This window comes from Anabrus simplex, chromosome 5 (genome assembly GCF_040414725.1).
Source record: "Anabrus simplex isolate iqAnaSimp1 chromosome 5, ASM4041472v1, whole genome shotgun sequence".
NCBI classification, from domain to species: domain Eukaryota; kingdom Metazoa; phylum Arthropoda; class Insecta; order Orthoptera; family Tettigoniidae; genus Anabrus; species Anabrus simplex.
This window is the reverse complement of record NC_090269.1, coordinates 447,195,789-447,220,528: the sequence shown is the minus strand read 5'-3', so window position 1 is coordinate 447,220,528 and position 24,740 is coordinate 447,195,789. Positions and strand designations below refer to the sequence as shown.

The following is a 24,740-nucleotide window of genomic DNA, read 5'->3' as shown; positions in this document are numbered from 1 at the left end:
TTAATGCTTGTTTAACAACTCTATATAAAAAATAGTGCTAATATTGGAAGTGATATTCTAAAACATAGTATTCTTTCATTGTATGAATATACAGAACTTTTATACATGATTAATCACATTTTAAAATTTTCAATTTATGAAGTACTTCATCAGGAATAAAGTTCATTACATAACAAGAAACAGAAACTCTCCAAATTTATAAGGTGCTTTTGCATGTGTTTTATAGTATTCTTCTTTCATTGCACAACACCTCTAGATGGTCATATCTAGGACTCCTACACTTTGTTGCATTTTTGTGCTCTTCAGATGAGTGGTGATGGGATCCTGGATGTTGTTTACTGTTGTTGAAAGTAGTGGGTAGTTTTTGATATTGTATACCCACTAATCCCAGGGATAGTTTGTGATGATGATGTCTGTTGTTTAAAGGGGCCTAACATCTGAGGCCATTGGCCCCTACAGGGATAGTTTAAAGTTTTGTTACCTAATATTTATTATCTTCAGTGGCAGCATAACAGAGCTGGCCGTAGGTTCTATAGATTGAAATGCTCCTGCATTTTGATGTATGTTACTTTGACTGACTTCACTGTCTGCTTGGAGTTGTGGACTCTGTTTTCAATATCATATTTTGGAAATTCTATTAACTAACGAGTATATCATTGGTGCTCCAAAGATGGCGCGGGAGTTCCAACTCGTACCTACTTTCTTTTGGCTCTTTGAATTTAAATTCATATCTTTCCGTGTGTTATTCCTTGTTGAGGCTAGTGATGAAAAAAATGATTAGAAAGGATTTTACGGAGCCTTCTTGCATTATTGTGACATCTATCAAAGATTTAAGTGAGTTCTTCATTGATTCTCAGGGAATCTGTTAGTTTATTTGCTTATTTTCCTGTTTCATTTTGATGGTCTGTGTCCTTTACTTCTTTTGCGATAGTTACAGTTTGGCTATGATCATGCTATAAGAGGATGTTTGTTTTCCTTTATCATGTGTGACTTTAGCCGGTTTTGACTTTGCTCTCTGTACTTGTACGAGTTTTGATTGTTAAACTTGTTGATTATGCTGCATCTTTTAATAATGTAGTATGATCTACCTTTGTGTATTTGTGTCTGATTGGAGTCGCCCATATATATATATAAACAGTAGAACCTGTAATGTTCTTGCAGGAACATAATATTTTTAAGCCTTAAATTGGGGTTTATCTTTGATGTTTCAGTAGAAAACACACCTTTTCCTGAGATCTTTGCTTGTATAAACAAGTGTTATACAATTGTACATTACTTACACAGTGACAGCAATAAAACAAGGAGATATCTACCCTACACCCTGTACTGAAGTTACAACATTGTACGGTTTGTGCTGAAGATTACTCTTGTGTTAAACTGACCCTGCTATCTATATAGAGACCTGTATTGCACTATAAATATCATTGGCTCAGACTGTTCTTTGAAAATAAATAAATGTAATCAAATAAGTAAATGCTTAGGTATGCCCTAACAAATTTGTTCCTGTGCACTATCACCTGATAACAGACCTGTGCTGTTTGCTGAACACAACTGAATAATTGTTGAAGGCACATAAGGAAATGTGGTTGCTAGATGGTGGATCATAATCTCATAGATTCATCTTCATTGTACACTGTTATATCATTTAGCATTCAGTCTGCAAGCCTCTGCGAATTAACTAAGTGCTTCTATAATCCTCTACTTGTAACCAGTTCTGTAGCTTCTTTTACATTGACCAGCAAAATTTATGGATCACTTGAATTTTCAAATAAATAAAGCATGTTATATTGTTAACATTTGTTTTATTACTTGCAGTGATTATTTTAACGAAAAAATTTTCTAAGTGGATAAGGGTAGCAGTAACAGGCTTACATATTTCTTCATGAAAATGATCAGTGTAAATAATAGAACAAATGTTTCATAAGTAAACATGTTTTTTATTAGAAAATTCAATTGATCCATTTTGCTGGTCTGTATAGTGGTGTGCCTCTTAAAACGTTGTCTCCCTCTACATCTCTTGGTTTGATAAGAAATTCTTTTCAATGTTATTAAGGAATATGTTCGTTATTATTCCTGATAATGGCAAGCCCATGGTTAACTCTTCCCTTGGACAGATTTTTGTGGGTGAATGCAAAAGAGTTTCGGTTTTAGGTCGTTCTTATAACGTTATGCATTATTTCCTATAAAAGTCTGGAAAGATACCAATCTTGCACAAAAGTATAAAATCGGTATTAAACAGCAATCAGTTTGTGTAAACTTTTTCATGGATGTTCTCCAAGCAGCGGCTTACTCATTAGCACATATGTTCTAATTTCAACAGTTTCAACATGCATATTCAATTTCATTCTAAAATATTATAAAAACATCACTCCAGAGGCAAACATTTCCATGTTCTTACTTCAGACGGTGTAGGTTTACCACGCACGTATTGAATGAAAACGTACAACCTGTTTTCCAGTCTTTGACCAGGTCAGGGATGTAATGTATGAACCATATATAGGCTGTTATTGCAATGGGGTCACCACTCGCAAAGTGATTGATGAATGACTCAGAAATGCTATAAAATGATAGTGGAGAGTGTTGCTGGAATGAAGGATGACAGGGAAAACCGGAGTACACAGAGAAAAACCTGTCCCGCCTCTGCTTTGTCCAGCACAAATCTCACATGGGATTTGAACCATGGTATCCAGCAGTGAGAGGCCAACGTGCTGCCGTCTGAGCCACGGAGGCTCTACCACACATGTATTATGAAAATGTATTTCAACCTCCCTGTAGAATACTGATAACCATTTCACTATGAATTTACATGGGAACAGCCTTTCTGAAATTTACTAAGACGCTAAAGTGAACCTAACCTATGAAATTAGTTATCAACGTAGCTCTACCCTGAGAAGGAGGAAAATCACATTCTTATTTTATTTCAGTACATAGTCTTAAAATTAAGTATTATTTTATTTCAACCTTTACATGTAAGGAATTAACAACTGCTGTCACTGCATTTATTGCAGAAAAACATTTTCTTCCCAGGTTTTCCCGATGTTTGTTTGCACCAGTCAGAATTGTGAGGAGAGCTCTGGCTCGCTCAGGATCGATTCGCTCGTGTGTAGTGAGGAATCCATGTGGAAGATGATCGATCAGATTCAATATATACACTGGAGAAGTGTGTATAGTGTAAAAATACTGATAGCGGATAAAATTTAGCATGCCCAAATTTGCCCGTGATGATGGATGAATCACTAAAAGGGTTCTCATTTTAACAGAAGAATATTACACAGAACTATATATAAGTTTTCAAAAGGCATAGTAACATTCTCGTTAAAATGGGTGTTCTCTTCTACTGTATTACAGCGGCCATGGTTGCATGCGTTTTAGGGTGGGCCGATAAAACTCGAATTCTTTTTTCCAAGTCGCAATACCGCCGAAAAGTTGCGAATTGGGGAGAATAAAACGGGGAAAGGAAAAAAAATAGGTTCATTCCTTCCGGTCGCGCATGTGCTCTAAAGTTTGCCGAAATTTAGGAAAATGTATATTTTTACGATAATTTTCTACCTTGCTTAACTTGTCTATATTTAAATGTAATAGCTCTAGTCGACTGTTACTCGAACCAATAATGATTTAGAAAACAAGAATGGTTCAAATCGGTTAAGGTCTTTCTCTCGCGCAACAGCCGTCAAACCTAACAACTGCTCGCGCTCGTCGTAACTCGCTCGGGTCAAAGACCCTGACGCTCCGCCCACCTACCACTCAGTCTGCACTCATCCCTCGCGTTTGATGTGTTTCATTCGCTCTTCCGGTTACTATTGTGGCATTTGCATCTACTGTATTTCGATGTTTGTTTTGTATTATGACATTTTTGTGTTACTTTGTGACTTAACGGTGGTATACTACGGCTGTACCTAAGAAACTCATCACAAAACAGGTATTTATTTGGTGCACCTGAAGACTTTTCATCAAGAAAGCTTGCTACTGCTGAGAACGTGATTTGGTGTTGTTCACAGGAGAGATACGACTTGGCGCTTCAAGTTAATAATAAGAGCGTCAATTTTTCATTCGTTGCCAGTACAGTAGCTAACAACATAATTGGTTTGTATCAGAAAGCATCCATCCGATTGGTTACAGATAAGAACTGTGCAACTTTTAAAAGCGTTGCATGATAAATACTACAGCATTCGAAAATCATATACTCCGGATAAGAATATTCGTTTAAGCAGAAAATTGACGAGTTTAAGCTAAAATGCTCATTGCTTTTTGACGTAGCGGCTTGCAAATGCTCCATTGTTGTTGACTGCATTTGTAACAGAACCTCCGATTTACGTAAATGCGATATAACTGTCAACTGTGTTTGTGCAAAATCAAACAAAATACCTGCTATTGAGCTAAGATTTGTTTACTTATTACGAGCACACAGCATAGGAAAAATTGGAAGGTTGAACGTGTCTGAAACAAAGAAACGTATTCAATCATTGGAATGGATATCGCGTGACAGCCATTTAACTCTGGATAATGAATCTGAACCTCATCTGTTACAAATGCAATTAACAACAATGGAGAATTTGCAAGCCGCTACGTCAAAAAGCAATGAGCATTTTTGCTTAAACTCGTCAATTTTCAGCTTAAACGAATGTTCTTATCCGGAGTATATGATTTTCGAATGCTGTAATATTTATCATGCAACGCTTTTATAAGTTGCACAGTTCTTATCTGTAACCAATCCGATGGATGCTTTCTGCTACAAACCAAATATTTTGTTAGCTACTGTACTGGCAACGTGTGAAAAATTGACGCTCTTATTATTAACTTTAAGCGCCAAGTGGTATCTCTCCTGTGAACAACACCGAATCACGTCCTTGCCAGTAGCAAGCTTGTTTGATGAAAAGTCTTTAGGTGCACCAAATAGAGGGCTATCAAATACCTGTTTTCTGGTGAGTTTCATAGGTACAGCCGTAGTATACCACCGTTAAGTCACAAAGTTACACAAAAATGTCATAACATAAAACAAACATCGAAATACAGTAGATACAAATGACACAATAGTAACCGGAAGAGCGAATGAAACACATCAAACGCGAGGGATGAGTGCAGACTGAGTGGTAGGTGGGCGGAGCGTCAGGGTCTTTGACCCGAGCGAGTTACGACGAGCGCGAGCAGTTGTTAGGTTTGACGGCTGTTGCGCGAGAGAAAGACCTTAACCGATTTGAACCATTCTTGTTTTCTAAATCATTAATGGTTCGAGTAACAGTCGACTAGAGCTATTACATTCAAATATTGACAAGTTAAGCAAGATGGAAAATTATCGTAAAAATATACATTTTTCCGGATTTCGGCAAACTTTAGAGCACGTTCGCGAGCTGAAGAAATTAACCTATTTTCTTTCTTTTTTACCCCGTTTTATTCTCCCCAATTCGCAACTTTTCCGGGGTATTACGACTTGGAAAAAAGAATTCGAGTTTTTTCGGCCCACCGTGATGTGTATCCGAGTCTAATATCTCACTTTAGCCCTTATGGCATTTTTTTCACAGGTTCCTTATTTCCCATAACCAAAATGAATAAAATCAATATTTGAGAATTTTAACGTATCCTTAACACTTAATGCAGTTTTGGTCCCATTCTGAATTACATTACATTGAATATAAAATGTCAGTGCTCTTGTGGAATAACTTTTGGGGCATAAAATTTCGTTCGTTAAGTGTGGGTTTATGCTAAATGTAGACCACGCAAAATTGGGTTTATGTGTTGCATTGTTTGGTCACATGCTGGCAGGGATGTTATTTTCTGAGATATTATATGTATCTTGTCTCCAAGGTTGCTTTATGAATATATGTAATTTTCAGTATTGAAGCTACTCTTCTTGGGAACTTGTGATGGATATGCAAATTGTCGTAAGAATGTGGGTTTATGTTTAAAACTCTGCCAGCGAGGTAATAGGGAACTTGCATAATTTTCATATTTTTTTTTTGAAAAGTACACCAATGAAATAGTACGTAAACGTATTACATTGTGGTAAGTTGCCTTGTTTTCTACCATTAACAAAATATTTAATAGTGCCTTTCCGCAAGGCGATTGAAACGGCCTCTCGTAGCGGCGCGCTGTGACGTCACGATCCAGTACAGCATGCAGCTCTACCAGCCATTGTGCATCAGCCGTTACTAAAAGCCGATTGTTTATTATTCGTGATCGCGAATAACTTCAAAATGACAGAAGAAAGGTTCAAAACAGCACAATCAGACAATCTACCATGTGTAGATGTCATCATTCTTGAAAAATAGTGATTTTTGTGGCCGCAGAAATTCGCGGATAAAAAGCAAGTTTGTAAGTGGCATCTTTTACATACGTACTGTAACTCATAATATTACGATAACAACGAACCTGGATAGAAATCACATCACTTTCAACATTTACTTCTAGACTGATTCCCATATTAAAGAATAACATTACATTTTCGGGCTTTGAGCGTTAGTAAAGTGAGAAATCGTATTTCAGCACTAACATAAACATGTAGGTAGCATTATAGTACTAGTCCGCTTCTGTGGTGTAGTGGTTAATGTGATTAGCTGCCACCCCCGGAGGCCAGGTTTCGAATCCCGGCTCTGCCATGAAAGTTGAAAGCAAATAGTACGAGGGCTGGAACAGTGTCTACTCAGCCTCGGGAGGTCAACTGTGTAGAGGGGTTTCGAATCCCACCTCAGCCATCCTCGAAGTGCTTTTTCGTATTTTCCCACTTCTCCTCCAGGCACCTAAGGCCACGGCCGTTTCCTTCCCTCTTCCTTGTGTATCCCTTCCGATCTTCCCATCCTCCAACAAGGCCCCTGTTGAGCATGGCAGGTGAAGCCGCCTGGGCGAGGTAATGGCCCTCCTCACCAGTTGTATCACCATACCCTAAGTCTCACGCTCCAGGACACTGTCCTTGAAGCGTTAAAAGTGAAATCCCTAGCTGAGTCCGAGGGAAAAAGTTAAACATGTTAAAGATAAATATAAAAATGACTTCATCTAGTTTTCACAAGTCGGGCTGAGTGATTCAGACGGTTGTGTTGCTGGCCTTCTGACCCCAACTTGGGAGGTTCTATCCTGGTTCAGTCCGTTGATAGTTGAAGGTGCTCAAATACGTCAGCCTCGTGTCGGTATATTTACTGGCACGTAAAAGAACTCCTGCAGGACTAAATTCCTGCACATCGGCGTCTCCGAAAACTGTAGTAGTAGTTAGCGGGGCGTAAAGCCAATAACATTAATTACATTTGGCTTTTAACAAGCTGAGCATATCACGCAAGAAAATTGTCTTGGTGACGTTTTAGTCGTTCAATACAGGAATGTCTTTGGGTGCTGTGACTTCTTTTTTTGCTTTACGTCGCACCGTCACAGATAGGTCTTATGGCGACGATGGGACAGGAAAGACCTAGGAATGGGAAGGAAGCGGCCTTGGCCTTAATTAAGGTACAGCCCCAGCATTTGCCTGGTGTGAAAATGGGAAACCACGGAAAACCATCTTCACGGCTGCCGACAGTGGGGTTCGAACCCACTATCTCCCGGATGCGAGCTCACAGCTGCGCGCTCCTAACCGCACGGCCAGCTCGCCCGGGATTTTTACCCTTCGGTTTATTGACTTGGCTTGTATAACCTAAAACTTAGGCGAAGTTTGATAATATTTTAAATACCAACATCACTATTTTCACCTGTGTGCAATTATATTATTTATTTCATTAATATTATGATAATTATTATAATTGAGCATTGTTAACTTATAAGACCCCAACAGACAAGCATTGGTTTTGTGTAGAGATATACATTTGTTAAATTCACGTTGTTTTCTTTCATGATGTACACGCCTATGTTTTGTTATATTATAGAGTATTTAGCTATAGCCTAAATTTCTGTACAAGTGTAAGCTCTTCAATAAAGACGTAAATAACTGTCGCATGCAAAGATAAATTGGTATAATTAGAGCTGTCAATATGGATCATAACCCCTTTGATTTATTACCTTGATATGGATCACCCAAAACATAGGTCAGGTTTGTAGAAGACTTTAATATCAGCATTAATTAATGCACTGTTTATTACTTTCATATTCCAAGATGTAATTGAAGCATTTCATTAAAGCACCATACATTACAATTTAAAGTTTTACCACTAGAACAACTGACATGGAAAAGTGATTGAAAATTCAAACAAATTCAACTTACATTAAAATGAGCTTAAAAAAAAAAAACTGTAGACTATTCCGCTATGTCACCAGCATTTCTCCGGCTCGCCAAAATCCATTTCTTCCTAGTTTTAGCGTCTTTGGAACATTTATAAACAATTTGTTTGGGATGGTATGCGATGTGGTATTGCACATCGGAACTATACACCATTTATAAGTTTTCTGCCTCACTGTCTGCGCAGGATTCATTTTAAGTCTAAAATATACCACTCAGATTATTATCCAATGTATAGATCTCGAATTTAACTATACCAGACACTAACATAAAGTAGAAATACGCAAAGTGTATCCTGCTTCTCACAGCACACTATGTGTTATTTCGTCTGCTAATTCAGTCAACCTGTACGATGACGTCAGACCAATGAGATCGCGTACTTGAGTCACGTGACATTTTCGTACATTCATTTAGATTTTTATCATGTTTGGAGTTATTATTTCCACATTCTGATCACATTTTTGAATTCTGCATGAAATTTTGAATCAGATTAGCATATTTTTAATTAAAACCCCGGATTATGCATGTTCCCTATTGTGGCAATTCATAGGCTTGTCCCTTCTTATATATTTTTATTTTCCTTGACATTTGAATAATGGCTCCTTCATTGGCACATGGGATTTTGGGATGGGTCATTGTATGTTCTGTGTGACTGATGCCCATAGATCATACTTGATACTAACCAAAGTAGACAGATTATTCCTAATTTAACCTGAATTATTTTGGTTTGCTTCTCGAATAGATGTCTTTTTCTTTAGGGTCAGTTATGAGTCCCTTTCATCTTCAGCTTTTAGTGCAGTCCAGCAGTAATATTTTTCTTAATTTACTATGTACCCGTGGAGTAGTGTCTGTCTGACAACACAGGTACCTGCACAGCCGAATGGCAGAAGGACATGTTATTATTAATTTTTTAAATATTTTTAAACATATTTTTTACTCTGTACACACTATGGGGTACCTGATTGGAGGAGGGGAGTCTAGTGCCCATTGCCTTAATCATTCCATATTAGGCATTGTTCAACTTCAGACCCCGGGCAATACCTGCTACGACCAGGTGGGCAGTGCCTTGGCTGATCGGGGTGAGTGGCATTCGGGAAGGATGATTTTGGGCATGGCTTCTAAATGGCTTCAGCATGCCCAAGGTGGTCTCCCGCCGAAGTCTTTAACTCTTGATTTCTGGAGGGGCTCAACCCCTGGGAACAAGCGCAGCGTGAAGGAATGCGATCCAGCTTCCCTAGGTTTCTGGTTGCTACCAGAACTGATGAGAGTGACTTCAAGCTGATAAGGTCTATTTTGTTTATTAGGCACATAGAAGGTGACTACGGCGATCAAGAAGATCTGAAAAATGTTCAGTGGTAATTTGTTGCTAAAGACGTACACGGCCGTGCAATCTGATCGATTGCTCACCTGCGACCACTTTGGTGATATTCCCGTCATAGTGGAGGAGCACAACACCTTGACTCTGGGTCTTGGAGTGATCTTTTTACAGCGATCTCATCTTCAACACTGACGATGAGTTGATGGAAGACATGAAGCACCGTGGCGTGGCACACGTCCGGCGCATTACGTGCAAAGTCAACAGCGAGGACGTTGCCATGGGAGCTTTCATTGTCTCCTTCAAATTGTCAGTGTTACCAGTAAAAGTCAAGGTAACAACCTATCGCTGCGATGTGGGCAGCTGCACTGCAATCAATGCCAGAGGTTCCGGCTCGAATCAGTCTGTACGTGGTACATGTGGCAGAGGAGGCCATGGTGCACTAAGTGCTGCCCTGGTATTCATTCACCCCGAAATTGGAACTGTCCGGTATACCTCGCTGAGGTGAAGATCTAGGAGATGGCCTTTCCTACCAGGAAGTGCACCATAAGTGCCCTGGTCTTCATTCACCCCGACATTGGAACTGTCCGGTATACCTCGCTGAGGTGAAGATCTAGGAGATGGCCTTTCCTACCAGGAAGTGCACCATAAGTGCCCTGGTCTTCATTCACCCCGACATTGGAACTGTCCGGAATACCTCGGTGAGGTGAAGATCCAGGAGATGGCCTTTCCTACCAGGAAGTGCACCATAAGTTCAGTTCTATTAATGCACCCGCCAAGATGCAAGACTACACGAAGATAGCACAGAGTCTTCCAGGTTCGTCGTTTACATCTTCTAAACCTTTTGCGATCTCTGCGCCCAAGGTGGCTGTTGCTCCTGTGAGCAAAGCCTCAAAGAGTAAAAGCTTGAAGGGGAGACCACCCCACCTTCGACCACCAATAAGTCTGTGCAGGCTGGGACTCCTACGGCTGCGCTAGCAAGGGGGGAAGGCCAGGTCTCCCCCACCAAGCGGTTGGAGAAAGCTGCTCGTACACACTGGCGGAGCCGGCATTTTCGACCAGGGCTGCGAAAATATTTCACAGGCCGTCTAAAAGAAGGCGGAGAAGTGGAGCGCCTTTACCAGGCGCTCCGGCACTTCTCCTGCGAAGGGGAAATCATGCCCTCCATCTGGAGGGTGTGAATCAGCGCTTGCAGGCACACCTGCTCCTAAACCTGCGCGCTACTCTCGTAGGACAAACGTCCGCCCCCAAAATAAGTCTGATTTCAAGTCGGTTGCTCTACCAATTGACCTATCGTGGCCTAGGCCATCTTTGTTCTGTTCGAAAGGATCTCCCGAGGTTTTGGGTTCGGAACCCACTGGTGTCCGGTTGGCCATTTTTGTTCTGTACGTAACATCTCTTTAACACGTGCTAAATGTACGTTACATGACCTAATAGGTTGAAAGTCGGTTTCGATTACAATGCGGTCGTGAAAATTCAATATTCATTGACTTGGCCCTCAACGGGCGACTTAAACGCACTCTACAGTGTGATGGCAGTAGTGCCAGACCTGTAGCTTAGATCCTTTCCAACAGAACAAAGGTGGTCTAGGCCACCATAGCTCAATTGGTAGAGCAACCGACGCGAAATCGGGAGGCTGTGGGTTCGGATCCCACTGGTGTCCAGTTGGCCGTTTTGTTCTATATTTAACATCTCTACAACATGTGATAAATGTACGTAACAACGCAGTAGGTTGAAATACGGTTTAGATTACAATGCGGTCGTGGAAATTCAATATTCAAGGACTTTTGTCCATGTAAAAATGTGGTTTCCGAGCTGCTCGCTCGAATACTGACCACTTGATATGCCTGCAAAGTTCTGTCCAGGATGCATTTCTCTGCAAACAGCATTTGGTGGCTGTTTTCTTTGACTTAGAAAATGCCTATGATACCACATGTCGATATGGTATCCTTTCAGTCCTGCATCTATGGAGATTCCGAGGTAACTTGCCGGTATTTATAGCGAATTTTTTGTCGGTCCGTCTATTCCGTGTGCGAGTAGGGAAGGCATGTTCGAAATACCACGTTCCGGAAAACGGTATCCCACAGGGATCCGTTCTTAGTGTCATTGTGTTCGCGATTGCCATAAACGTTATTATTGCTGCTGCTGGTTCAGTAATAATACCATCGCTATATGAGGACGATTTTACTCTGTATTATAGCTCGCACAGTATGGCAGATGCAGAGCGACAATTACAGCAAGCTATTAGTAGAGTAGAACAGTGGACTTCTGAACATGGCTTTCGGTTTTCCTCCGCAAAGACGTCTGTTGTACACTTTTGCCGGATGCACACACTTCACTCGCATCTTGAGCTTTATTTAGGAAATGTCACTCTTCCTGTAGTGGACACTTACCGATTTCTTGGACTCATTTTCGATAGAAAATTATCGTGGGAGACACATATGCGGCAGTTAAAAGTGCAGTCAACTAAGATGTTGAATATTTTGCATATTCTTAGCAATATTAATCGGGGGGCTGACCACACGGTGCTCCTACAATTTTGTAGGGAATATATTTTATCCAGGTTAGACTACGGCAGTGCAGCATATGGATCAGCAAGGCAAAGCGTTCTTGCGAAACTGAATAGCATCTACCACAGCGGGGTTAGGTTGACAACGGGAGCTTTTCGTACAAGCCCCATCGCTGGCCTGCTCGCTGAATCTAGTGTGCTGCCTTTACACCTAATGCACCAGCAAATGCCTCTGTCCTATTGTGCAAATTTATGACAGATGCCACTTCACTCAAGGTATCCTTGCATATTCCAAAATGGAAACCGTCGTCTGTACGCTGCTTATCCCTGAGCAGTGCGGCCGGTTGAAATATGCTTGGATAGCAGTCATAGATTATTTGGTGTACCTTCAGTTCCCTGCCTTGTTAGACAACCAGTGTGGTACCTCCGTCGGTAATACGACGACTTGAACCAATCCTGCATCTGCACACTACCCCGAAGGAAAACATGCACCCTACGATTTATCGGAGGCTCTTCCTATCCGTTGTTGGCCAGTATTCAGCTTTAGCCGTCGTTTGCACAGATGGTTCTAGGGTAGAGACGAAAGTGGGCTGTGCGTTCATTGTTCAGTGATATGTTTCATTTTGCTCTCCCGGAAACCTGTAGCAGAGCTCTCTGCTATATGTGAAGCTCTGTCCGATGAGCGCCGACCCTTTCTGCTGTGTACTGACTCCTTGAGCTTACTACAGTCTTTTGATACCTGTTTTCCTCTGCACCCTCTGGTGCAGCAGATCCAGGACCTGCTGGCCTGGTATTTGTATGCCGGCACCATGTGGCTCCCAAGCCAAGCTACATGGGTGTAGAAGGAAACGGTTTAGGTGATACGGCTGCCAAGGAGGCACTTACATTGCCCCCGTTGCCTTACAATGTTCGAGCAAGTGATATTCACTCTCAGCTGAGACATACTGTTATGTCCCATTGGGCGATGGAGTGGCAGGCCACTCCACTTCCAGGTAAGCTGAGAGCGGTAAAAGGTACAATGAATGTATGGAGGAGTTCCCTTCGGGCTTCTCGAAGGGAAGCAGTGGTATTATGTCTTCTTTGGATTGGCCACGGTACAGTAACACACTCCTATTTACTGGCAGGAGAACCCCCTCCGGTGTGTACTTGCAGCAGTGCGTGGACCTGGTCCATCTGCGCCGTAGTCTAAAACTCCCGAGTACCATCTCCCTCATCCTGTGAGATGATGAGCAGTCAGCAGACCTCGTCATCCGTTTTATGAGCGATAAGGGTTTGTTTTATCTCCCCCATTGGAGAGCATTTTTTCTCCTTTAGCAGGTTAGCAAACTTGATTTGCTAACACGGCGGGGCCACACAGTTTGGTCTGCCACTGCTAAGCAGAGTCCTGGAGGGGCGTGCCATTCCAGCTGATGAGTCCAAATGGCACGTCTGGACGAAACTCTGCATAATGCTGGTTCTATTCCTGTGATTTCAACATTATTGTTCTTCATTTGTTTTAAATTCTAATCATTGAATAGGTTTTATAATTTTAATGATCATATCATGTCGTCCATCTCGTACCAGTGCAAAAATAAAAACTACTTACGTGTTTGGGGTAAACTTTTTTATTTTTCGACATAGTCTCCTTTTAGGCTTCTACACTTCGTCCAACGATGTTCTAGTTTGTTGATCCCTTCCGAATAATAGGATTTGTGCAAGTCTGCAAAATATCCATTAGTGTTTGCAATCAGCTCCTCGTTTGAATAAAATCTTTGTCCCGCCAGCCATTTCTTCAAATTGGGGAACAAACAGTAGTCCGAGGGAGCCAAATCTGGAGAATAGGGGGATGTGAAATGAGTTGGAATCCTATTTCCATTAATCTTGCGACCACAACTGCTGAGGTGTGTGCTGGTGCGTTGTCGTGATGGAAAAGGACTTTCTTGTGGGCCAATCGCGGGCGTTTTTCTTGCAGCTCAGTTTTCAAACGGTCCAATAACGATGAATAATATGCACCTGTAATGGTTTTACCCTTTTCCAGATAGTCGATGAGGATTATCCCTTGCGAATCCCAAAAGACAGTCGCCATAACCTTTCTGGCCGAAGAAACGGTCTTCGCCTTTTTTGGTGCAGATTCCTCCTTGGTAACCCATTGTTTAGATTGTTGTTTGGTTTCAGGAGTATAGTAATGTATCCATGTTTCATCCACAGTGACGAAACGACACTTAAAGTCCTACGGATTCTTCTGGAACAGCTGCAAACCATCCCTGCAGCACTTCACACGATTCTGTTTTTGGTCAAGCGTGAGCTATCGCGGCACCAATCTTACGGATAGCTTTCTCATGTCCAAATGTTTATGCAAAATATTATGTACCCGTTCAATCAGGATGCCCGCAGCACTAGCAAACTCACGCACCTTAACTCTTCTGTCATCCATCACCATATCATTGATTTGATCAGTGATTTCTGGAGTCGTAACCTCCACAGGCCGTCCAGAAAGTCCAGCGTCTCTTGTGCCCATGTGGCTAGTCCGAAAATTTTGAAACCACTTACAAACTGTTCTAATCGAAGGTGCAGAGTCACCATAATGTTTATCAAGATTCTCTTTAGTCTCGTGAGGCGTTTTGCCTTTCATAAAAGTAATGTTTCATCAGCACACGAAATTCCTTTTCGTCCATTTCTTGAAAATCACTCGACTTCCTTGATTCACACGAATGCCAAACACAAAAAATAGACAAATATGGCTGAAACCTTGTGTGCGTTCATTCAAGAGATGCTACTAACCAAATACGACCTCGATACGCGTTGGTGGTGCCATCTCTCGGAGTTTGCACGTACTTTTCAAACAACTTTCGTACACGTCAAGCATCATCATCATCATAATCATCATCACCATAATTTCTTAATTTATTTTACACTTGGATTACATTGGGGTGCAGAAATCTTGTATTCACACACCTGCAGTAATATATTATTTCTTCCTTCAAGTCCCGTCCTTGTGCTATGTCAAATTTTACCTAGCGTATTTATCTTTGCCTGGACTGTTATTTTTCATTTCCTTCAGTTCAAGAATCTTGGGACCTTGAGATATTGCAAAAGTAGGCTGAGAATTTCTCCACAATTCTACGTTTATTTTCAATGAGTTTGGAACGCCTATCCCATCAATTTTATGTGAGACATGTAATTCTGTAAACACATGAGATTGAACTATGAGGTGACATAGTGGAATGTCATATTGTTATTTGAGATAACTGTAAGTACACGGTCCATGAGTAATGCTCAAAGTTGATCTCCTGATGTTATTATCTTGTTTATTGGCAAAATCAGTGATAGTGACACTGGTTGGGTCCTGTGTCCGCTTAAAATGAGACAAGCCGAACGAGTGCACTATTGCAGTATTTATCAGTCTATGTTATCTTTCGTGTCAAAGATTTACTGCTAGTTTGCTCACTGGGTATGGGTAATATTTGTGTTTATATGGGGATTGTGCTAATTATTGATTTTTGCTCTTTGTTTCTCCTCGTTGAATAGATTTTATGGCTTCGAGAGTCAAATTTTAATAATTGGTTGTTCGGAGTTATTACGTAATGGACCTGCGTGTAGTGGATAGAAATGCTTGATGTTGTTTATGCGAGTTCTTAGTTATTTGTTGACACTTTTCATGTAGTATTCTGTCTGCTGCCCCTCAGTTTATTTTCTTGTTTTTTTTCCATCAATTCACTAGTTTGTTTACTTTGTGTGTGAATAGTTTGTACTGGCAGGTGGAAGATTTACACCCATCTTCATGTGGAGGTGACACTGAACCATTCATTGAGTTTATATGATTACAAAATATGCATCCAGAACATCAACAGTTGTGGAAATTATTTAAAATCGATGTTAAGGGATATCTGTTACTTGGGGATGATGAATATTTATACTCCTTCACGTGAGCAACCTGTCTTTCACAGGACTATCTCCAGTTCTCAGTAGCTCTAACAGCACTCCTGGGTGGAGGAGTGGGGGTAATATATAACGTCAGTATTCTTACAACAATAAGTATCTGATGGCGGTATTTCCCCACATGTAAAATGCACCATGTGATCGTTAGTACTGAGTCTAATCCAGTGCTCTGAGAGTTACTTGTACGATGGAGTTCCATCTTGTTGGAACGTAAAGTTACCAAAATCATCTTGGAGTTGTGGAAAAACTGTAACCACAACATATAGGTGTATAAAATAACTAGGTATTGAGACATATCGTATATGCACCATGAATATTTAATAACTCTGTGGGTTCATTATATTAGAGAGCTTTGTGTGAGAGGCGGTTAGCCAATGGATTCATTCTGGACCGCGCAGAGATAGAGAACAGTCTGTAGCAAGCCTTGTGATCATGAGTAATTCGAAAATTTGAACGAGTCGACAGGTTGTGTCGTAGTATCGCCTGATGTGCGATGTATTTAAGGTAGACCAATCGCGAGTTAGAAGGCGTGGTTTACGGCGGCGACGATCCCCAGAACAAGTTTTTCCGTACTACCAACTTCGTCCGTCGCATTGCTGAAACTGCTATCATCTTATGGGAGAAATCTGTTATAAAACACATGCTCCGTGGTTTTGATATGTCTACTGAGTTGTGGTTGAATTTACAGATACATATAAATATGTTAATATTTCGGCTACTTTCGATCGGTGTACTGAATTGCTACTTTCCAACTGTTACGCGCTTTGTCTTCAGACAGCGGTTGAGCCCTCAAGCAGTGGTCTCATGGGGAACCCCCTCTTTTGAATAAGGCAAGTGAAACTATAAAGAAGCGAGCAGCAGGGGCAGCTTTCTCATTCATTTCCCTGTTGTCTGCAGTGTTTACGTCAGTCGTGACTGCCGTGTTCTTTGTTTGCAGCCTGTTTCAAAAGTGACGCTGCAACTACTTTAACTATGAGAACTGGATGTAATGAATAATGAGTCTTATTTTGAGAGCAGTTGTAATGGGCACTATCCTGGTGCGAATTAATTCACATGAATCCGGGAGTGAACAGTCCGTTATTGTGGCAGTTACCTCTGCCCGTGTGACAAAGTACAGTAATGCTAAGTGCGAGAGGCACAGTATATATTGAAAATTCGGGAGGCGGTATAGTACGGTAAATGCATATAATAGTACACTGACTGAGCAAATGTCATGGGATAGCGGAGCACTGATGCGCTGGTGCGTTTTCTACGCACCACACGCCCCTGTGCCAGCGGCAGTTGTATAGGAGACCTTGTGAGCAGTAGCTGTGCATGTGACAGGTGTAACATGGAACGTCGTCGTGAGCTGACACCGTTTGAACGGGGTATGGTGTCGGTGCCCGACGGATGGTAGGTGCGATTTCGAAAGTAGTGCGGGAATTCAGCTTCACACGATCAACCGTATCCAGGGTGTATCGTGAATGGTTGAATGCGGGTGTCACCGTCCACAACAGACGAACGACCGGCCGTCCAGCCACCCTCGATGACCGTGACCGGCGACATCTGAGACGGATTGTCAATAGTGACAGACGGGCAACCGTGCAACAAATCACGACTCAATTCAACACAGGCCATGCTAGACACGTCTCCCAGTGGACAATCCGGAGGAACATGGGTTCTATGGGGTAAGGGAGCCGGCGGCGCACAAGGGTGCCACTGTTAACCCAACGTCATCGGGCACAACGACGTGCATTTGTCGCGAGTCACCAGGGATAGACACTGGAACAATGGCGTAACGTGATATGGTTGGACGAATCACGATTTCAACTCCACCATGCTGATTGGAGGCACCGTATATGGCGCAGACGACATGAAGCGGTGGATCCCATCTGCCTCGAAGGTGTGGTCCGGGGCACTGGTGTCTCTGTTATGGTCTAGGGTGCATTTTCCTGGTATGGAATGGGCCCCCTAATTGTTCTGGAAGAGACTTTGAATAGTACGCGGTATGTTGAGCTGCTCGGAAACCATCTTCACCCATTTTTGGCCTTTCAGCGCCCAGACGGTTCTGCGGTGTTTCATGTTGATAACGCGCCGCCACTTCGCGCCCATGTCGCCTGGGAATGGTTCCAGGAACATGCAGCGGAGGTCCAACGACTGCCATGGCCACCCAGGAGCCCCGATATGAACCCTATCGAGCATATCTGGGATGTCCTGCAACGCAGGCTCCGTGCCATGGATCCTGCACCCACGGACAGACCAGCATTGGCGGCCGCTCTGCAAACGATTTGGTGTCAGCTGCGTCCAGAGAACTACCAGGGACTTGCCGACTCACTTACACGGCGTCTCACTGCAGTTCGTAGTGCCAGAGGAGGCGCCACACACTATTAGGTGAATATCCCGTGACATTTGCTAAGCCAGTGTATAGACCGATTTAGCATTTATCATATGGGTGATCATTTATCGGGTCGCGTATTGTGATCGCGGAAGCAGCGCGTGTGTTCGGTACGATTACTGCTCTTACATATGAACAGGTACGGGTTTCATTCCGTCAAGCATTAACTTTTAAATGAAGCTCAATTTCCTATTGGCTTAATTATTATAACAGCCAGGTATTTGCATATGTAAAGTACGCGTGTACTCAGAGCAACTAGACATTCATTCTAGGAGTGTTTGTTACCTTACAACAACCTTGATTGCATCACCCAGTGTCAACGCAGTATATTGTGAAAACATCCAGTGTGTTGTAATAGCAGAGTAAATCCTCAATCGCAGCAGTCATGTGACTGGTGTAGGAGGGGAGATCGCCAACTTTATAGACAGAAGTAGTGAGCTCAGTTTCATCCTAAGTCAATTATATATTGCACCCTTTTCATATGACCTGGTCGATGATTTCGTCATCCTGGGTTCTGCCTCGGCTCCACTGGAATAAAAATACTCAGGGCTGGTGACGTTCTCTGGACTGTCGGGGTGCTTTCGCGATAGGGATATGAGGTTACTAGGCTACAGGCTAACTAACCTACCGAAATAAATATGTTTTGGCCCAGACTGTATTTTAATAAATTTTATTCATTCATTCATTATCATTATATACTATTATGCCTTTCAGCGTTCAGTCTGCAAGCCTCTGTGAATTTACTAAACGTCGCCACAATCCTCGATTTGCAACTAGTGTTGTGGCTTCATTTAGTTCTATACCTCTTATCTTTAAATCGTTACAAACCGAGTCTAACCATCGTCGTCTTGGTCTACCTCTACTTCTCTTACCCTCCATAGGAGAGTCCATTATTCTCCTAGGTAACCTATCCTCCTCCATTCGTCTCACATGACCCCACCACTGACATAAATTTTATTATAGGAAGAAAATGAATGGTAATATAACTGATATAAAATAGTATTAAAATATTATTACAATAATATTAAATCCATTAATTCAAACATATGCGTAAATAAATGTAATCTGTTCCGTTTTAATTTAATGAGGAGGTAAAGACGACTGAATAATCTCCAAAATAAAATGTGCTAATTCGTTAACTCAATGGGAAACCTTGTTCATAACAAATCTACGTTAGATTTGCGATCGATTACATTATATAGGAGTTGCCTCTACTCCAATTATATCACTCACCAGTATTATGATCAAGACTATGAGTTGAGAATGAAATTAACTAGGTAGGAATTCACAATATTTAATTATAAAATGAAAGAACTACAAATAACTCAGAGTATTCCATGATCACGGGGATTCATTGCCTCCCCTGTTACACCTATCAAACTAGAATAACATTATCATTTTCCGTTATTTCAATTATAGATCGGTGATGGCTAATCATCTCCATCTGACAGGTAGCTTGTACTCAGAATAATAGACGTAAGGATGGTTTTAATTTAATCAAATTATACTCGCTGTGTCAATCCATAATGTGGCATATTTATCTCAAAACAAATTGAATGATTAACCAACTGAACAGCTGTCTTATTTATACCATAATGAGTGGTGATTATAACTGTCTCAATTGGACCTAAATGACTTTACAAAACATGACGATTATCAATACCTGTTCACAAATACAGGATCATGACCCAACTTCCGATAAGATAAATTTTAAATAAATATGAGGTTTGCTGTTCAGTGAAGATATAAACTGATTATGTTTGCCGTTCTACAACCAAAAAGTGAATTCTAAGATGATGTTTGGGTTGTTTGACGCGAGCTTTCGTTGTCATACATTACTCTGTTTACACAACGGAGAATCTTCCGTTTACCACACCACAAAAGAATATCTACACTATTCACCATCGTCAATTACTGCCTAAGCTACGCATAGAAATCAAGGGAAGTGAATCTATACTGAGAAAAATACCCTAATTAATATACAAACACAACACGCATAATTTAAGCAATATCAAAATTTTACTGAATAATCAAATCCCTAATTACAATGCCGCATGTTAATTTCAACGTCCTAGGATATTTGTCGTTGAAATAAAAGGTGACCATGACCCTATTTTGATTCACATAACAATAATCAAAACAAACATGGCGCATAAATGGTTGACCAAAATGATGTTATTACCTACTCACAATATTCAATGCAGTGCAGTCTGCGACATCATGTTTCAGACAAAAAAGAAAGAAAACACATTTGATATTATTATTACTATGAATCCATGGTCCTAGCCTCTTTACTCACTAGATGCAATTCATAATCAGTGTTCCAGAATCCTCGTCGTACCGTAATGGACTGCTCAGCGTTACCATAATTTTTACATAACTACATTATCAATCATATCACTAGCCACATAGACTGATTTAACGAATATTAGAGAAAGAATCAAACAGTATCTAATGGTCTCAAAAAGAAAGCCTGAACCATGGAAGTCGGAAGTACAGAACCCTGCCTGCGCGAAATACCACGAATACTGCCGATACGTGACCAATATAACGAGAATCTGCCTCAGTGCATGCGTAACAATATTTCTAAATCAAATCAAAATGCGTGAATGTTAAATTATATTCAAAGTGATGACTGTGGTTTAATCTTAAGATGAATAACCTATGTTTAAAATTAAACTACTGAATTATCATCACCGACAGCTTGCGTCCTGTACAAATTAATATTTAGATTATTTACAACAAACAGCACCTTAAACTAAATTTCACTTACTCATGCTGGTGGTTCGGCCGCGCTTCTCCATAATCCTCACGCCGTCATGATGAGACGTGTGACGGGGTTCACTTGCAATATCCTGATATGGTTGCTTGCGTATTCCACATGATCACAGACACGTACGTATTGATCTTGATGTTACACACACACACACTAAAGAACTATACCCTACTCTAATACATTAATTACACTTATGAAAATGGAAATTGCAACATCATGAAGGCATTGGTCGTTTGTGTTGATTTTCAAGATATGGAATGATGCCATTTAGGTATGTAAACTATCAAAGTTTCAGACTCATTGGATTGTTGCTACAGGTCTCCCCACGCGATTGGTCGCGGAGGAATCAACTCCAGTATACGGACCCTTGTGTAGCGTCGTTAACTTGCAGTATGTGCAGTGAAGTGTTCCTCGTCAAACATGCCTCGACGATAGAGAAGAGCACCCTATCAACAACTGCGGCCGTTTGAGAGGGCTCGGATAATTGGACTGTGTGAGGCTGGGTTATCGCTAAGGACTGTCGCTGCACGTGTTGTCCGACAGCCTCTACGGCACAACGTGTATAGCAGCAGTGATCAAATGAAGGCACCCACACTCGTAGACCTGGCACAGGCCCAGCACGACAGACAACTGTGAGAGAGGACCGCCGCATCATTCGGATGGCCCGGATGGAACCCCACACAACACCGGTGCAAATTCAAGCAGCTGTGGCACCCCTCGTTACACAACAAACAATTGGTAATTGCCTGCGTGCAGCTGGCTTACGAGCCCGTGTCCCTGCAGAAGGTGTTCCATTGACCCTACAACAGCGACGTGTATGGCAGGCCTGGTGTCGAGAAAGATCGACGTGGGTCGACGAATGGCTTAGGGTCGTCTTTAGTGATGAATCGCGCTTCTGTCTTGCCCGCATTGATCGCCGGAATCCTGTGCGCCGACGTACCGGGGAGAGGTTCCGCCCAGATCTTATAGTCGAGAGGCACACAGGGCCAACACGAAGCGTTATGGTCTGGAGAGCTATTGGCTTTAATGTGAAATCACAATTAGTGCTTTTTGAGGGCACTATGACTGCTCGACAGTACGTTGATAGGGTACTCAATCCAGTGGTTGTCCCTACGATGGCGATCATTGCTAATGGGATGTTTCAGCAGGATAATGACCGGGTTCACATTGCACGCATCTCCAGAGAAGCTCTCCACGACATCACAACCTTAGAATGGCCCACCAGATCCCCGGACCTCAGTCCTATTGAGCATGTGTGGGACATGATGGGTCGACAAATGGCAACCGTCCTCAGCCACTCACAACTCTGGAACAACTGACCCGTGCAGTGCAGTAAGCATGGGCCACAATTCCTCAGGAAGCGATCCAGGACCTTATTGACTACATGCCTCGACGAATTCATCAATGTATTGCTCCTCGTTGTGGGCATATCCTGTATTGATTGTTGTCCAAACTTGCGGTCGGAGGGACCTGAAAGTGTTATCATCGAATCACAACCGAACAGTCGTCCTGCATGTTCAATTGCAGCAATGTAGCACCACTCCTTCTTGGTGTTGCAATTTCCATTTTCTTCAGTATTCGTATGATATTGAGCCTCTTCTTTGTTGACTGCTAGACAGCTGGTCTTGTATCTCTCTTCATGTAACGGGACCATGGGATTACCTTCCCCTAGTTGAGCTTCCGTGCTGTTTTTATATTCGAGGTCGTTCACCTGGCAATTCTAAGAATTCTCCTAGTTTGAATGAATTGCAGCAGGACATTCCTTGGGCAATTGGCGCATTTCCCCATCATTAAACAATTGCTGTCTGTCTTTATTAGCAGATCCTAGACGTAACGTCTATTCGTTTGAATGGCTGATCGTTACTGCAAGAATGGTAAATGGAAAATACGAGATGTTGCCGCGTGTGCACAATTCATAGTTTCTGCGACAGGAATATGAACTTCTTGACCCGATGTGCCATACGGTTAACTCGTTTCTTATCCCATAGGGATCGTTAACTTGAAAAGTTCATCCTCTCTCCTTGGGCAAAGTACTCATATAGTTTATAATTACTAGGAGGTAACTGATTGAAATAAATGTTCCTGATCATTGTTCGTGAGTAAATACAATAAAAGTTCGCAGTTCATGAGTAGCTTACTCTAGCGATGGCTGTAACTGGCGAGCGAATTACTCTGCACATTATTACAGTTCACTGGACACAAAGACTGATCATTCGCGAGACAGTAATACAAACTGATCTTCCCTCACTCCCCCTTGGGTGTGGTAGCTGGGCTTAATTTATGTATTCCTGGGTACACTGGACTTGGCGCGGTACCCTGGGGGTTTTGGCGTCACTGATATTCGTGCACTGTGGGGATGGTTTTCCCTCGCACAAATAGTTTTATCACATGCGTCACCTATTCACTTATTCAGTATACGTTGAATCACGATATTCCTAGCCATTTCTCTAACTGATGTTCCATTCGACAGCGATCGTAGGTTTTTCACTTAATTTGAATGCCTGGGAGGTACTATCGGCAACGCGGAATTTGCATTACAATGACGCACTTCCACATTTAAAGTCACGTCACATACAATAAATAAATAAATAAATAAAATCGCACTGAAAATATACTATTTTCACCTATTGTCAGGATCACCAAAAATCGACCTTAATACTGTTCTGATGTCCGAAATCAACTAAATTATCATAGGCGCCTTTTTGAAACGAATAATTTTGAGCTCCCTGATTGGCTGAATTTTGCCCAGCGGTACATGACTTTCTTCTGTATGAAAGGAACCACCTCTGTCCGAGGGAGGTCTGTCATCACTGCGTCTCACTCGCACAGAACATGTGGTCTCTCCGTCTTTCTGCCGCCTTTGTTCAGTTGCTGGGTGAAATTTTACGACGGTAGCGCGCTGGCACCGTGAGAAAGCGCTGATCCGAGCACATAGCTCTCGGCTTAAAGTTTTATTTGAGGGTAGTAGGGAGTGCAGTTATCTTTGGCGGCACCCTAGAACGTGCCTTAAGCATGGTGACAGGGCCCGACTCTCTGTTACCAATTTTTATTAGACTTGCCATGCCGCCCGCCGAAATATCTACAGCAGCGGCCGTCTCATATTATCAAATATCGATTGAAAGAATTCATTAAAAAATGCTAATTCGGCATATGGGTGCAAGGTTAATATTAAATGTCAGCTCGCTAGAGCTGAGCTATGCTTTAGTTCATGTAACGTAAATGGAAATCCAGGGTAGTTGAATGCTAATGCCCCTTTGTTTCGTGTTTATATTAGTGATTTGAAAGGGGGGAATGTTTAGGTGTAGATATTAGTGTGTTTCATTTGCTTTTACTTCAGAATATTCCGTTATGTTTGTTCATGACGGAAAGACAAGAAATAGTTTCTTCATTACCCAGGCTATGCGCCTTTCAAGTTGTGGGGATAAGAATATTCAAAGCAGTGTAGGTTTATATGCAAGCAGCGCGTTTTCAGATATATATATGGCTGCCGAACGAGTGGGAGGCTACGTTGTGAAGTGAGATTCATTTATTTGAGCAGAGAAAACAGGCGATGCGGGTAGGAGAGCAATAGAGGTGAAAACAAAAGGCAGATTGCGCCTAGAATATAATGAGGGTATTGAAACGGGAATAGAAGCCTGTGAAAATTTCAGTGAAGGG

The 24,740-nt window shown here is 41.8% G+C and overlaps 1 protein-coding gene across 1 annotated transcript in view; it reads left to right on the top strand.

Moving 5' to 3' along the window:
* LOC136875091 (zinc finger protein 782) overlaps window positions 1–24,740 on the top strand; it is a 251,523-nt gene that overhangs the window by 2,771 nt on the left and 224,012 nt on the right. The gene's annotated exons all lie outside the window — the stretch shown is intronic.